At 32.7% G+C, this 12,480-nt stretch overlaps 1 pseudogene across 1 annotated transcript; it reads right to left on the bottom strand.

Moving 5' to 3' along the window:
• Positions 1-5,163: 5,163 nt before the first annotated feature.
• On the bottom strand, positions 5,164-12,226 carry LOC143566865 (uncharacterized; annotated as a pseudogene). The gene is made up of 10 exons (XR_013141301.1): positions 11,795-12,226; positions 10,083-10,304; positions 8,750-8,919; positions 8,229-8,374; positions 7,717-7,981; positions 7,507-7,634; positions 7,161-7,428; positions 6,757-6,884; positions 5,653-5,917; positions 5,164-5,519 (listed from the first exon to the last, which is right to left on the bottom strand). The product of XR_013141301.1 is annotated as an uncharacterized LOC143566865 (transcript).
• Positions 12,227-12,480: the final 254 nt, after the last annotated feature.

Below are 12,480 nucleotides of genomic sequence, written 5' to 3'. Positions count from 1 at the left end.
TAATCTTATAAATACAAACATAATTATAGGTTTTAATTAAGCCGTAAATAACTGTTGTTTTAATTATGTTAATTGTTGTGATATGTAATTTTGGTAAATGGTATGTCATTTATAATGAGCATTCAATTTTTATTTTAATTAATTGTTAATTTCGTGGGAAATATAAAAATGGTAACTGTGTATGTGGAATCTTATGTGAACAGACTAGAATGACGCCATGTGTCAATAGTAATAGCTTTAATAGTATAGTTAGATTTGCCGTGTAACTCAATTTCAACTCGAACAAGCCGTCATAATTGACCCAATGTGATGTAGCAAATTGTCCAAGAGATTTTATCGATCTATAAACGCGGCTAACCAACAATGTATTAATCAATTTTCTTTTAACTTTGCCATCACTTTTGACCCTCGGACCTTATACGGACAAATCAATTCAACTTATACGGAAGATGCTAAAAGACTTATACGCCAAAACATCAAACTTATACGCTCGTCGTTTTTGTAACAAACTGCCCAAACATCAACTTCTTGAATTTGATTAATGGCTTGAATTACTCTTACAGCAATGATCAACAGCTGTAGACGAGTATAATTCCGAGTTTAATTCGAATTTAAACCGTAAACGTGTGAGTAATTGAAGCAGTGGCGAAGCTTGGACTAAGACACCGGGAGGGGGGGCGGACTCAAAATGTATACGGAATTTCACAAACGGAGGGGGCCAGGCTCAAGTTTTCGGCTGAAAACGGCTAAATTTACACGACGTATAAAAACTTATGAACGAAAACGGGTAAATTTACACTATTTAAGCAATAAAACCGGGGGGGGGGGGGGGGGCGGGGGCACTAACCTTCGCCCCTTAATTGAAGATTATATGAACGGGTATGACCTTGACTATCAAATCTTCAAACCGAAACGAATTGATGTGTTTGATCAAGTAGTAAACACGAGCCCGAATCTCTGATATCACTTGTAAGTTCGTTAAAACGGATCGTAATCACGTTATGTTTACTATACGATAATCAATGGCAGAATCACTAATCAAAGGGATAAACACATAGAAACACACACAAACACTCACTATTATTGATATGACATGAAAGCTCTCCCTCTCAAGATTTCTCTCTAAAGATTACAAAGGATTACAAGATATGACATAATGAGCTCCTATTTATACTAAACACTATGGGACATATAAGTTTGGATGTTGCGTATAAGCTTATATGCTCGTATAAGCTTATGCGTTGACCAAACTTATACGCTCTTACAAAATATTTAACAATATTAGCTCGTTTAACCAATCTAAAACCTAGCGATAGACAAAAATGCTCTAACAGTCTCCCCCTTGGATATTGCTTGGTCTTGGTGTCAAAGAAGTAGACATTTATGCTCCAACAGGATCTTCGGTGGTATACGTTGCCGTATATGTTGATGATATTTTGGTCACTGGTAACAATATGGAAGAGATCAACAGCTTGAAGAGTTTTCTAAATACATCTTTCAAAATCAAGGATTAAAGATCTCTTAACTATTTTCTGGGCACTGAAGGTGTTATCATGTGTCAACGAAAGTTTTTTACGAATATGCTTTCAAAATTTGACACTTCAACTATTCCCGTAACCACCTCTCCTTTACCTCATCACTTACAACTCAAAATTCATGAAGGAAGGTCTGTTAAAGATCCTATGCTTTACCGAAAGCTTGTTGGTAACTGAATTATCTTACCCACACTAGACCAGATATTGCTTTCGCATTTTAGTTTTTGAGTCAATTCATGCAAGATCCACGGTTGCCTCATTGGAATGCTGCTATGCATACTCTTTCTTATGCCAAAGGCACCTTGTCTCAAGGATTATTTTTCAACAATAAATCCTCTTTTGAATTCCAAGCCTTCTGCGATTCTAATTGGGCAACTTGTCCCAATACACGACGATCAGTAAGTGGGTTTTATATTTCTCTGGGTGGATCTTCGATTTCTTGGAAATCCAAGAAACAACCTACTGTTTCTTTGAGTTCTACAAAGGCTGAGTATCGATCGCTTCGTCGTGTGACTGCCAAACTTGGCTAACACGACTCCTCACAGAATTTAATGTTCCTGTCACTATCAAATGTGATAGTCAGGCTGCAATTTATATTGTTAAGAATCTTGTTTTTCATGAGCGAACGAAATATATCGAGATTGATTGTCATTTTGTTCGAGAAAAGCTCCAAGAAGGTCTCGTAACTTTGGTGCATACAAACTTGAAGGATCAGCTTGCTGATATTTTTACGAAAAGTCTCCCAGGACCTCAATTTCACGAGCTATTATGCAAGTTTGGGTTTTCTCAACCTCCAACTTGAGGGGTGTGGGCTTATATGTACATATACGCCGTGTAAGTACGGGCGTATATGTACATAAACTCTCATGCACTTATACGTCGTGTAAGTGTGTGTGTGTATAGATAGTTTGTTTTGATCATTTGTGATTTTGATTCTGATAATAAAATTTCTTTCTTCTTGCTTTTTCTTTCTTCACATGTTTATCGTTCTTTGAGTGTTTACATTCACAACCAATACATGTTGTCAAAGCCGAAAGAAAAAAAGAAAATACAATCATATCCATATGCAAGACACATACAATAAAGCAAGACACAGCTTTTTCATAACTCTGACCGACAGAAAATACAATCATTTCCATATGCAAGCGGCAAGCCAAACATCCACTTCTCCTTATATACAAATAGCAATAAGCCAGCCCATGATGCAAACCGATCCAGTTTACTTACAAAACAACCAAACAAAAATAATTAATTAGCAACAGAAAATAGGAAAAAAATTAACATTTTAGCAATAAACATTTTAAATTTTGCACAGTGTTTTAAATTTGAAATTTTAGAAACTTAGATAAAATGTGATTAAACAGATCGGGCAACTTGCAGCTACATGCATATATGGGGAAAATACTAAAAATTCGATAGCTGCATTTATAAAAGAAAACATAAAAATAAGGCCAATTTTTTTTGGCACTATTTTAGTATTTAGAACGGCTAAGATCAACTCAGTTTGACGGTTTACGATGCTTTGCCCTGCTACGATCTAACTGGAAAAAATATGGACCACGGTAACTCACCGCTGTCTATAACTCACCGCTGTCTATAATTTATATAGTGATGGATATAACTCATTGTATGCTGGAAAGAGTTGTTAATTTCTTTCTAGTTCCAAGTTTTCGCATTCGTACATTTATACGCAACCTGATCTTAAAATGTAAAATCTAAGACTTTCGAGCTAATTTTATATTATAATTAGCTACAACTTGCATGCAAACAAATTTATGGATATGTCCAAAGATCATAGTTATAGACTGTAATGGCCATGTGAATGACAGGCTTGACAGCAAGTGAGGGATATAATAGTTGTACTCCAGCTGGATTAATCTAATTGGTAAATAAGGTCTATTATGCCTAAAACAGTTATTTATATTTAGGCTGAGGGGTGTGGGGCGCTAACCGGGGCGCTAGAGCCCCTCCGCTCGCGTCCCGGGGCGCTAACCCCACACCACCGGGGCGCGAGCGGGGCGCGAGCGCGGAAATCCAGGCAGGCGTGAGGCTGGTCGCGGGAGAAGAGAGATAAAAGGTGTCTTGGAGTTCGAAAAAGAGCCGTTGAGGGGTGTGGAATTAATTAAAAAATATATATTAGCTGGAGCCCCTCCACACCAGGGCCAGGGGCTCCAACGGGGGCTCCAACACCCCCCTTATCCAGTTTCTCTCTCTGCCACACGTCATAATATTATTGGCTGGAGCCCCCCACTAGAGCCCCCACACCCCTTAGCCTTATATCTGCATCCGGGGTAATGCGACCTAATCTTTGAATATAAAAAGACTTTTGAGCTATTGTTAAATGATAATTATTTTATTTTTTCATCGATGACTTTTACAATTAAATAATTAAACGATAATTATTTAATTAGTCCACTATGGCCAATTCAATATTACATTTTATAAAATATTAAAATTTAGATGGGGAAGCAAGGCACAAACTAAAATTCCAATGTAAAACAAGAATTTTTGAGCTATTGTTATATTATAATTAGGAATTATAAGGGTTAAGTTATTCTGAAATACGAAACAAAAATGAGAATAATAAGAAGAATTTGTAACCACACAAAAAATCTTTCAAAAAAATTAAATAAATAAATAAATTATAACTCAAAATTTAATAAAAATAAAAAAAGTAAAAACCAAAAATGTTTCACCGTCTTTCTCGATCTCATAAAAAAACACAATAGTAAGTGAAAAAAATCGTCATGTCTTTTTGTTTATCATTGTGTATAGTGTTTATTTTCGTCCTTGATTGTGTCTTTTTTTCCTTGGCATTGTGTATTTTTTTTTCTATATATGGTGTTATATTACTCAAAATTGTGTTATATTTTGTTCGGCATTGTGTTATATTTTTTGATATATTGTGTCTTTTTTTAGTTATAATTGTGTCTTTTGTTCATTTTTTTCATGTGTCTTTGATCTCGGCATTGTGTCTTTTCGTCAATTTTTTTTGTATTATTTATTTAATTATTTTTTGAACATGAATGATGGCGGAAACATTTTAGTTTTTAAATTTTTTTCGTTTTTTATTTATATTTAGAGCTATGATTTTTTTGTTATTTATTTTTTAATTTATTTTTAAAGGGTTTTTTTATGTTGTCACAAATCATTCTTACACTTCTCATTTTTGTCTCCCCTTTTATTTTAACTTTACCTTTAGCTATAAACCAATTTCCAAAAACAAAAAGGTTACCAAGAAAATTTATAATTTAAAAAATAAAAAGATTTACATGTATTACACACGATCTTTGTAAGGACTATGTTGATTCTTACGAAGATCATCAACAAGTTCAACCCACACCCCATCAACTTAGAAGAGGAGATCAAAATGACCACATTCTTTTGTAAAAAAATAATAGCCTACTCCCAAAGTCTTGATTCATGGTGGAGGAAATCAGAACTTTTGATCCACTAAACTATTGATCATACTGATGGCAATGCTAACAACCGGTTAAAGTGGGGGCTGATTTGATAATACATTTTCTTAAAGGACTAAATTGTCCAGTGAGAAAGTTTAAATTATTAGTGCTAACTAATGAGATTGGATAAAACACAGCTTTCGCTGGATATGTGTTCTTCAAGAGGGTTAAAGCAGAAAAGAAGTGCGAGAGAGAATCACGTGCCTACCACCGCACACCCTCTTGAAGTTTTGTTTGATAAAATGTACAAACCTACCTCGGAAAATATTAAAGAAGCATTCTTTGAGACACGTGGTCCTACACGGAGGAATGATGTGACTGCCATTCTAGCATTCATGACAAAGGGGATCACAACAAATGAAGTCAAGTGTAAAGGTATGTTGGCTGCGTTTGAGAACTGTTGGATACTTTGCATGAATGCCCCTGAAATCATCAACATGACTGCGATACCAGACACAAGATACACAATGCTTCCTAAAGGTATCAACATGTAAATTGGCGTGTTGATTTTCGCCCATGAATTCTGTATTAAAGTTGTAGAAAGGTGAATCACTTTGAAAGCAAGATAGAAATCAAGATTATATGTTTTCTTTAATCAGAATGGTTGTTTTAGAAAAAAAATCCAATTATATACTAAGTTAGATCGTTTAACTTACCTTATCAAAGTTTTCTATCGCTTCTTTTGGATCTTTGATGCTAGGATCATGTTTCATTGCCTTATCAATCCAGTTATAGAACCAATTTACAAATTCATCTTTCTCCATAGTTTTATGATTGCCATTTTTGTGATAGTCTCTTTTTATATTTTTAAAGATTTTCTCATGATCCCATGACGCTCCAAAATCAACACTTGCAATGAAATTTTGTAACTCGTCTTGATGTACTACGCTGTCATTAATTTGGAAGTATGGCGAAAATAACCTGTATAAAGAACAACAAACATATATCGTCCAACTTTTAACATGCTCAATAAGGGGACTGAAAATATTGATCGAGATAGTAGTTACTGTTTTATCTTTTGTTTGTCAGCTTCTCCGTTTTCATTCACTAGTTCGTGTTTTTCAATCCCGTGTTTCAAGATTCTTGACATGATTTCCTCTATTTCACATTTGTTTGGGATTTCTATTTTATTAACCTGTTTATGAAATGGAATTAGTCTAAAAGCTAAAATCTCATACCAGATTATAAAACTGTGTCTCATGGCCAATGATTTTTATAATGGGAATTATTATATGTAACTGTTGAGATTACTAATTTCAAGAAGTTAAAGACATTATCTAATTAAATAGCCACTGAACCATTTTTCAAATCCCATACAAAAGATTTTAGTTATCATAGGTTTTTTCAAAACAATCTCTACTACAAAAATCCGACCATATACTACCAAGTTTAAATTGTAAAACTTACCTCATCAAATTTTGTTATTGCTTGTTTTGGATCTTTGATGTTAGGATCATGTTTAATCGCCTTATCAATCCACTTACTGAACCAATTTACAAATTCGTCTTTCCTCATGGTTTCATGATTGCTATTTTGGTGAAAGTCGCTTACTATATTTTTCAAGATTGTCTTATTATCCAACACAGTACTCTAAAATCAACACTCGCAATGAAATTTTGTAACTCTCCTTGATGTATCACGTTGTCATTAATTTTGAAGTATGGCGAAAATAATCTGTATAAAGAGCAAGAAACATAAATCATCCAACTTTTAACATGCTCGAAAAAGGAATCAAAAATATTGATCGAGACAATAGTTACTCTTTTATCTTTTGTTTGTCAGCTTCTCCGTTTTCTTTCACTAGTTCATGTTTTCCAATCCCGTGCTTCAAGATTCTTGACATGATTTTCTCTATTTCACATCTGTTTAGGATTTCTTTTTCATCAGCCTCTTTATAAAATAGAATTAGTTTAAAAACTAAATATAGTTAATCTCATTCTCATGCCAGATTATATAATTGTGTCTCATACTTGTGGCCAACGATTTTTATAATGCGAATTATAAAAATGAACTGTTGAGCTTACTAATTTCAAGAAGTTAAAGACACTATCTAATTAAATAGCGACTAACCCATTTTTCAAATCCCATATAAAAGATTTTAGCTATCATAGGCATCTCAAAAAAAAAATCCAACTATATACCAAGTTTAGATTGTTTAACTTACCTCATCAAATTTTGTTATCGCTTGTCTTGGATCTTTGATGGTAGGATAATAATTAATTGCCTTATCAATCCAATAACTGAACCAATTTACAAATTCATCTTTCCTCATGATTTTATGATTGCCATTTTGGTGAAAGTCTCTTTCTATTTTTTTAAAGATTGTCTTTTGATCCATTGACGCTCCAAAATCAATACCCGCAATGAAATTTTGTAAGTCGTCTTGATCTATTATGTCGTCACCATTTGGGAAGTATGGCGAAATTAATAACCTATATAAAGACCAAGAAACATCAATCATCCAACTTTTAACATGCTTGAAAAGGGAATTGAAAATATATAGTAGTTACTCTTTTATCTTTTGTTTGTCATCTTCTTCGTTTTCTTTCACTAGTTCATGTTTTCCAATCCAGTGTGACAAGATTCTTGACATGATTTTCTCTATTTCACGTTTGTTGAGATTTTCTATTTCATCAACCTGTTTATAAAATGGTATTAGTTTAAAAATTGAATATTGTTAATCTCAATCTCATACCAGATTACCAAACAGTGTCTCATACTTGTTGCCAAAGATTTTTAAAATGGGAATTATTAAATGAATTGTTGTCCTCCTTCCATTTTTCCAGCCACTTAGTGCATCCCCTTATGAACTCTTCTCGGTTGATCCTTCCGCTACTATCATCATCGAACTGTCTTGTAATTTCCGTTTTAGCATAGTCATCAGAGATATTATCTTTCTCTAAGTCGAATTTTTTAATCAAATTTTCAAGTTCAGCATGTGTTATGCGCCTGTCGTAATCTTCATCTGCTCTATAAAAAACACTGCGGAATTGTATTCACATTATTATTATTATTGAAGAAAATAGGTTTTTTAATTTAAAACCCTAATAAGTCCCACTTCCCAAAAGTGACTTTAAATGAATTGCACGCTTCAAATTTGGAAAGCAAATGTGTCAGCGGTTAAGATGCCGTCGTTGGCAAAAATATTATCAACAAAGTCACTCTTGGCATGCACAAGTGACTTTAGATATAAAAGATAGAAAATAAAATAATCCAAAGAAATTGTTAATGCCGCTTTAATGATTCAGTGTTAGTTTTTCCATTCTCGTCAACAAGTTTATCATTGGCAAGCTTCTGGATATGATAAAAGAATCGAATTTGCAATTTTTCTTCCTTCAAGTACGCTAAACTCCTGGCTTGAACACATGGATTCCAAATCTAGCGCCAAAAAATCCAGAAATTATAAACAATGATTCGATTGATAAATATTAATAATATACATTACGACATTCATATCTTATTCTTCATCTCTGCTTATATATTTTAACTAATTCTCTAAATTTTGTTTACATTTTAAAAACATCTTCACATCTCATTCTCTATATTTTTTATCTTACTCCCCAACACATATATATATTTTTTTCATGTTCTTACACATTCAAGCAATTGTATAGAATGATGGATCATTGCCCCTATATAAGTGAAAAAACTAATTTATCTTCAATTAGAGATTAAAATTATGCAGAGTGTGAGACGTGAATACTCTTACACGTACTGTTATGAAAAAAAACATATGGCGGTTTTTGTAGGTACCTGATAAGCAAAGTATATGGCTAGTGATACAAATGATACTACGAGAGATAGTAAAATCATGGTCGGACTTTTGATTAAAGCTACTAGTCCAATGGTTGTGAATGGAACCAATGATAGAAGCATGGTTACGACCATTTCCCCCGTCTTGTCGTCAAGTTTTACACCATCATCTACCACACAAGGATCAAATGTATCTATAAATCACCATTATGCAAATACGTATTCTAGAATATAAAAAACGAGTGGTAATATAATAGTCGCAAAATTAGCGGTCACACATGTTCAATCAATTAACAGAAACACTATCAAATTAAAACTTAAAAGTGGCAAAAAATTTGTGGAAAAAAATTACACTCAAATTTTAACTTTGTCAAATGGTTGCAAAGTTTGCGACCTTTTCAATTTGGTGGTAACCCGTCGTAAGTTTGTGTAAAATGTATATAGAATTAAATTTTGTCGCGTTCACTTATGTGGTAAGATTTAAAAAGTAGGAAAAAAATAGTAAATTTAAATTTGAATCCATGTTGCAATTGAAAATATATAACTAAATAGAAGATTTCATAAATTATCCTAAGTTTTGTCCGTAGATTTTAAAAAAGCAAACCTTATCCACACATTTGTGAGAGGTTGCATGTTTTAACCCCACATAGTTTTTTGAGTTAGCCACATGCTTTTTGTGATCGTAAATTAGTTTTGACTATCTGCGATTGATTGGATCACAGAATTGGCCACTTGAAGTTTTGGGTGTTGTCTTAATTTGGATCAAGTCAACAATGACACGACTCGAGGAAATCGAAGACTTGGGGAGAATGAGTAATTTATTTTTGGTTTTTTTAGTGGCTTTGTTTTAGTTTTGTCATAATAAAAAGGAGTGAGGTAAGTTTCTCAACATCATGTGTGTTGAGTGTTATAAGAAGTGTGTTGCGTGTTTGTTCTCGGCCTGATTTCCAACAATTAGTGTCAGAGGTGTGGGAGAAAGATCAAGAATTAGCCACTAGAAACTAGCAAGATGAGTTGTTAGTTGATTTAGTAAAAGCCCCTCGCATAACAAAATGTACTGTTTTTCGTTAGTCGTTTTCTTCAATATGGAGTGGTCAACAAGGAAAACAGTACATTTTGTTTTTAGTGGTTTTTATTATTATTATTATTATTATTATTATTATTATAGTATAAAGAAGTCGAGCAAGTGGGTCAATGTAGAGTGCATTTCATGTTTATTTTTTGCATGATGTCCGAGATTGGAATAAAAAATCTGTCTTAATAGGTTGTTTACCACAATTTACGCACAAATAATATAAATTAATTAAGTATCATGTATGATTGATGATCTAACCTTTTAGAATTGAAAGCATGTGTTTATGAGGCAAGCTTTTTGATGAATCATGTTGTTGTTCGTCTCCTTGTACCGACTCTTCTTTGCGAAGCTTATCCTTGTTTAATATGATGCAAAGTCCCCATATAAAGGTGAGGGTGATGAGGGTTGATCCTGCATATATGCTCAAACCAAAAGCCACTTGATATTGTGCGGCTGATTTTGCAGAACCTACACCTCCCACTGCAACAAGATAACATTTAGTTAATAAGATACTCAATCTCATACACAAAAACTCCCATTGCCTATATTAGGCTTCAAGATCAACGACATGGGTTTGGGCTTACTCAGCCCGTCAAAGAATAATAACATATTCCATGAAATAGATAACTCGATTCACATAGATTTACATACACACAGGGGTGTGTGTGTATTCGGTACAAACAGATCTTACCATAAAAAAAACATATCAATAACTTGATTAACTATGCTAACAATACGTAGAGTTATTAATATCACGTTGAGTTTTTTATACATAGATTTAACTGAAAATTCTAATTGCATTTAGTGTAAAGAACATAAGTTGTTATAAACCTCTTAATATAGGAATTTCCGATCTAATTAATAATAGAGATTAAGGCCCTAAGATGCGATTGGATATACATGGGAAAGTTATCGTACAAACTGAATTAACGTGCTAGATATGAGAATCAAGTAGTGTGATTACATATACAAATAGTGTAATTATTTAATTATATCATAATATAATTATAGTATTTTGTAATTACACTACACTATAATCAAGTGTGTATTTTATATATGAATGATGGATTAACTTAATACATAATTTCAGTCTTAATAAATGATATATAAAAAATAAAGTGTAGCAATTATTAAATGAGATAAAAAATAGTCTAGTGGCAAAAGTTTAAGGAAGATGATTTATAAAATATAAAGTGTAGCAATTATTAAATGAAATGAAAAATAGTCCACTGGCAAAAATTTAAGGAAAAAAATGTAGGTCACAATATCTTTAAAAGTGTCAAGTTGCAAAAAGGTAAGTTTCAAAACATGGAAAAATTAAAAATACAAACAGATTATTATAATGAGAAGTGTGAGAATGATTTATAAAATATAAAATATTTTAAAAAATTAATAAGAAAAAAATGAATAAATCAATATATATATATAAAAGGAAAAAAATTAAAACTAAAATGAATCTCTCGTCATTACCGTTAAAAAGGCGACGAAAAGACACAATGCTGAAAAAAAACACAATGACAAAAATAAACAAAAAATACAATGACAACTAAAAAAAGACACATTAACAATAGATCGCAAAATATAACAAAATGCCGAACAAAATATAACACAATGTTAAGTAATATAACATAATATCAAGAAAAAAATACACAATCATTGACGAAAATAAATACAAAACATAATAATAAATAAAAAGACACAATAACTTTTTTCCTTCAACTTTGTGTCTGTTTTCTTTTTTGTTTTTTTTAGAACGATGAAGACGGGGAAATATTTTTCTGTTTTGACTTTTTTCATTTTTTTACTAACTTTTATGTTATGATTTTTTATATTATTTTGAGGGTTTTTATGTGTAACTATAAAATCTTCTTATCCTTCTTAATTTTGTCCCATTTTATACAATAACTTGACCCTTCAAAACATGTCCTTATTTTTAAGTCTATCTAGAAACATGAAGTTAATAAGCTTACCGATAACTAAGACGATTCTAGGCAATGCCATTAGCACCCGGAAAACACTAGCACCAAAGACGACATCTCTGAGTAATAACAAAAATAAAGTCTGGCTTCCTTTATATATGTATACATAATAATTAGGAACACCCCTTCGGACATGGTGTCCGCACATGGCAAGAAACCATTGATGCTCTGGCACCTCTCCTCGCCATACAACATTGTTGTGGAAACCGAAGAATTAGAAGTACCCATACGAAGATAACCATGCGCGTTCTCAGGGTTTACGTCATGAATCCCGTCTGAGATCATGGAACCTGTTGAACCAGGTTCGAGTTCTAGCCGCCTTCCTTTCACCGTGCCAATGGTGATCATAAGCACGATGAAAGTCAAGCGGAAACATGTCATTTTTACGTGTTTTAGTGAGAAGTAGTTATTTAGTTCTAAAAGATATTCTGTATTTGGTTTTGGTACTTGCTAGATTCACCTGTAGAGATTTTATAGGCGGCCTGAAGAACAAGTAGCACTACATGAAGTCAATGTTAGATGACATACGTACATAAATAAATAGATTGTAGAAAGTTAAATTTGCAATGAACTACCCTCATGTTGGTTTAAGTTGCAAAGGTAAGCCTTTATATTTGAACTAGTTATATATACCCGTGTGATACACGAGTTGAAAAAATTATTTTAAAATATATTAA

Source organism: Bidens hawaiensis, unplaced genomic scaffold (genome assembly GCF_021521415.1).
Source record: "Bidens hawaiensis isolate Kalapana, Puna unplaced genomic scaffold, B.hawaiensis_p1.1 tig00023056_1, whole genome shotgun sequence".
In the NCBI taxonomy this organism is placed as follows: domain Eukaryota; kingdom Viridiplantae; phylum Streptophyta; class Magnoliopsida; order Asterales; family Asteraceae; genus Bidens; species Bidens hawaiensis.
This window is presented reverse-complemented; position numbering and strand designations above follow the sequence as displayed.